General features: G+C 41.0%; 1 non-coding gene across 1 annotated transcript; it reads right to left on the bottom strand.

Annotated features, from left to right (window-relative positions):
- Positions 1 to 2667: 2667 nt before the first annotated feature.
- On the bottom strand, positions 2668 to 2770 carry LOC137301230 (U6 spliceosomal RNA). The gene has a single exon (XR_010958253.1). It is a non-coding gene; the product is annotated as a U6 spliceosomal RNA (small nuclear RNA).
- Between the last annotated feature and the right edge of the window lie 2558 nt (positions 2771 to 5328).

Here is a 5328-nt window from a genome sequence, read left to right as displayed (position 1 = left end):
GCACACAATATACACCAAACTGTGCAAGCAATATACACCAAACCATGCACAAAATATACACCAAACCATGCACAAAGCATGCACCAAACCTTGCACAAAATATTCACTAAACGGTATGCAAAATATACACCAAACCGTGCTCAAAATATACACCAAACCGTGCACAAAATATACACCAAACCTTGCCTAAAATATACACCAAACCATGCACACAATATACACCAAACTGTGCACAAAATATACACCAAACTTTGTGCACAATATACACCAAACTGCACAAACAATATAAACCAAACAGTGCGCACAATATACACTAAACCTTGTGCAAAATATACACCAAACCATGCACACAATGTACACCAAACTGTGGACACAATACACACCAAACCCAGCACACAATATACACCAAACTATGCACAAAATATACACCAAACCTTGTGCAAAATATACACCAAACCATGCACACAATGTACACCAAACTGTGCGCAAAATATACAAGAAACCATGCTCAAAAAATACACCAAACTGTGCACAAAATATACACCAAACCATGTGCACAATACACACCAAACCGTGGACATAATACACACCAAACCCAGCACACAATATACACCAAACTATGCACAAAATATACACCAAACCTTGTGCAAAATATACACCAAACCATGCACATAATATGCACCAAACAATGTGCAAAATATACACCAAACCTTGTGCACAATATACATCAAACCCGGAACACAATATACACCAAACAATGCGCACAATATACACCAAACCTTGCGCACAATATACACCAAACCTTGTGCAAAATATACACCAATCCATGTGCATAATATACACTAAACTGTGCACAATATACACCAAACCATGCACACAATATACACTAAACCGTGCATACAATATACACCAACTCTTGAGCAAAATATACACCAAACCATGCACACAATATACACCAAACCATGCACACAATATACACCAAACCGTGCATACAATATACACCAAACCTTGTGCACAATATACACCAAAGCATGCGCACAATATACACCCAACCATGCATATAATATTCACGAAGCCATGCACACAATATACACCAAATTGTGCACCCAATATATACCAAATGATGCACACAATAAACACTAAACTGCACACACAATCTTCTGACTCAGAGGCGAGAATGCTACCACAGAGTCAAGATTGTCAATGACACTGAGTGCTCCTTTGATGTGCTGTAATTTCAATGTACTGCCTGCTATGTTAAGATGCCGAATCACAAATTGCTTGCAATCATTCAAATCAAATACCTCAATGAGGTATTGATATGTGTTAATAAATTACGTCATCTTCTTTTGGCTCCAAGAGTGAAATATGGAGTCAAGAAGGACTCAGAGATGTCCAGGTTTCTCTAAATCAGAATTATTTTAGTAAAACAGTTCATAAAAATCATAGAAATTACAGCACAGACCAAGCCCATCGTACCTGTACTGGTGATAGTCTTCAACGAGAGTCATCTACTCCAATCCAGTTCTTTGGCCTTTCCCATATGTTTTTATATTCTTCTTTTCAAATATTTATCTAATTCTCTTTAAAATTCTATTGTTATAGCTGCCTCAATAGCCCATGTGGTAAAGTATTCCATTATCTAATAATCCTGCGTGTGGAAACATTTCTTCTAACTTGCCCCTTTGTTGTTTTGTTGATAATCCTGAATCTATGCCCCCTTGTTACTGATTTTCACCTTTCAATATTTACCCTCTCAGAACCATTCACAGAAGGAATATTAACCTAACAGGCCCTGTGGGAAACTGATGATCAGATCGGCCAGCCAATTTACAGCCCACCTGATTTAACTTTTTATTTGGAAAGTATTCGATAAGAACATAAGAAATAGGAGCAGGAGTAGGCCATCCGGCCCCTCGAGCCTGCTCCATCATACAACAAGATCATGGCAAGATCTTACACTGTCTTACACTGGATGGGTTAGATTAAAATTACCCCCATCATTTTAAAAGCTTATAGTAGATTCTCCTCTAAACAATCTCTGTTCTAGAACATAAGAAATAGGAGCAGGAGTAGGCCAATCGGCCCTTCGAGCCTGCTCCGCCATTCAATAAGATCATGGCTGATCTGATCCTAACCTCAAATCTAAATTCATGTCCAATTTCCTGCCCGCTCCCCGTAACCCCTAATTCCCTTTACTTCTAGGAAACTGTCTATTTCTGTTTTAAATTTATCTAATGATGTAGCTTCCACAGCTTCCTGGGACAGCAAATTCCACAGACCTACCACCCTCTGGGTGAAGAAGTTTCCCCTCATCTCAGTTTTGAAAGAGCAGCCCCTTATTCTAAGATTATGCCCCCTAGCTCTAGTTTCACCCATCCTTGGGAACATCCTTACTGCATCCACCCGATCAAGCCCCTTCACAATCTTATATGTTTCAATAAGATCGCCTCTCATTCTTCTGAACTCCAATGAGTAGAGTCCCAATCTACTCAACCTCTCCTCATATGTCCACCCCCTCAACCCCGGGATTAACCGAGTGAACCTTCTTTGTACTGCCTCGAGAGCAAGTATGTCTTTTCTTAAGCATGGAGAGCAAAACTGTATGCAGTATTCCAGGTGCGGTCTCACCAATACCCTAAATAACTGCAGCAATACCTCCCTGTTAAAAATATGGAACGCTTCACGAATTTGCGTGTCATCCTTATGCAGGGGCCATGCTAATCTTCTCTGTATCATTCCAATTTTAGTATATGTGCTGCCGAAGCACATATTGAAAAAAAACAATGTTTTTTTGGGCATTTCTTTATAACTACAGCCTCTCTTTCTTGGTATCATTTTAGTAAATCTTCACTGTATCCTTTCCATGGCTAAAAATATCTCTTGTATAACAGGCGTCTGAGCGACAAAGAACTTGGAAACTTAACCAAAGTTTGATTCACCTCCCTTCCAATGGGAATCGCTTATAATTAACTAAAATTCATATAAAAACTTTACTTTAATGGAGCTAAACCAATAGAAAATCCATGTGTTTTCTTAAATTAACCCTCAGCAGTGAATCTAAGGAATGGCATCCTTAATACATTGGATCCCTTTGATGAGAAAAGAATCTCGAATCATTCAGTTCCTTCCTGTAAAATGAGGGCTTGTGCCAAACATTTGAAGATCTCTCCCCTTCTCTCTCTCCCTTCGCTAGAAGATCAATCCAAACTCAGAGTTTCTGGTTCTCCACAAATTACTGACATCAAGTGACACTTTTCAGCAGCTATCAACAATCATGCAAGAAAATTCAAGCCAAAAAAATAACAACTTAAACAAAATGTTGGCAGTTTTCTAGAAAACTGTTTATTTTGTTTGATTGACGTTATGTTTTCTGTGGGATGGATAATGGTGCTACCCATGATGCTTAGCACTACATATCCTGGGATCTGTCAGGTGACCGGAAAACCTCCCTGACCCACTTTCATCTTTCACCTCACATCTGGAATGATCCTTCGGGATACTTTTTTCTTTTGACATGTTGTCAACTACAGATGGGAGGTATTAAAAATATAATGATAACATATAGACACATCAAGATGTCTTTATGCTGCCAATTCTCAGATGACACTTTCCTGATGGAATAAGGCGCACGGCAGTATAATGAGGCGCCTACAACTCAATCCTTTGCCTCTTCAGAGATATTCGACAGGCAACCTCCAGCACTGTCACAGTGTGTTGGTTTGTGTGCACGGGCTAACAGCAGCATGAAGCAGTGCAACAAGGTGAAAACAACTGCTGACAGTCTCAGTTGAAAGGCAGTGCGAGCTGCACTGTAATGAGGTGAAAGGGCTGGAAAGAAATCTATTTAGTCGATTTTGTTGGATGACGTGCTGGTGATTTTATTGGAGGGGGGGGTAACCCAGTATTTGTTCAAAAATCATGTTAAGCCTTGCTCACTTCAAATTAGTTTAAAACGGCAGAAAAACGATAACTTTAATAAATGACCTGTTCTGCTACATGACTTTGTTTTCCGTTTTCTGTGCATTCATATGCCTGTGGAGAAGAGGTTTCACTGCCCATTGCTAATGCAAGCTGCTTCATTGCAGAATTCTCTTGAAATTTGAGCTCCAGGTCATTGGTACATTTATGATTAGCCGACCGCACGGCTTTGCTCTTTCCCTAATGGAACCAGCGGAATTTCTGGGGATCGAGTCCAAAGTAAAAGGGTGTGAGGCATTGCGGAGCTGGAAGAAATCACAGGCAGGGCCAGGAGCAATTCCAGAGGAGACAGATATTTATTTTAGTTTCAAAATCAATTTCACATAATTCTGAGTCTTGACCAAGGCTGGGGGCAGGAGAGATAGTCAGAGATAAATGGAGTGGGGGCACAAAACTGTTTTTGTGGACAAATGAGTGAGTCGTACAGTGTTTCAGGAAAGGGAAAGAAAGAATTTGCATTTATATAGACCCTTCCACAACTTCAGGATGTTCCAAAACACTTTACAGCCAATGAGGTATTTTTGAAGTGTAGTCACTGTTGTAATGTAGGAAGCACCTTACCCAGTCTGTGACTTCCTCCAACCCGACAACCTCCCACCCCAAACACTCAGTTCCAGTGATTCTGGCCTCTTGTGAAACCCTCGCCCCTTCGCCCCAATATTGGCAACTATGCCTTCAGTCAGCTAGGCCCAATGCTTTGGAATTCCCTCCCTAAACCCCTCTGGCTCTCCACCTCCTTCTCCTCCTTTAAGATGCTCCTTAAAACCCATCGTTATGACAAAGATTTTTGGTCACCCCACCTAAGATCTCGTTCTTTGGCTTGGCGTTCATTCTCCTCCTCCAGCTCCCAGAGGGCAAGAGGATTCCAAAGGAATGTCCATCCGACCAAGACAAAGATGATGAACTCCCCACGACTGGTCAGTTTTCTGCGGGGGTTCACCCAGGGGCAAAAGAGGAGCGAGGGGAGCGATCCTCATTATGTCAGGGCATCTCCTCTGTGCTTCAGCAATTGCCCTGCATTGCTTTATTGGAGCAAGCTCATCCCAATAAGTTGGAGTAGAGGGAAGGCCTTAATGGCGCACAGCCAGAGAAAGTGCCAACCTGTCGCTCTTAAAGCTGTATCGCCCTCAGATTGGTGGGCATTATTTATTTTATTTTTTAAAATTTTGTGCTATTCTTCTGTTAGATTGATTTTAACATAGAAACATAGAAAATAGGAGCAAGAGTCGGCCATTCGACCCTTCGGGCCTATTCCGCCATTCAAAATGATCATGGCTGATCATCTAACTCAGTACCCTGTTCCTGCTTTTTCCCCACATCCCTTGATCCCTTTAGCATTGAGAAATA

This window comes from Heptranchias perlo, chromosome 32 (assembly GCF_035084215.1).
Source record: "Heptranchias perlo isolate sHepPer1 chromosome 32, sHepPer1.hap1, whole genome shotgun sequence".
NCBI lineage: Eukaryota > Metazoa > Chordata > Chondrichthyes > Hexanchiformes > Hexanchidae > Heptranchias > Heptranchias perlo.
This window is presented reverse-complemented; position numbering and strand designations above follow the sequence as displayed.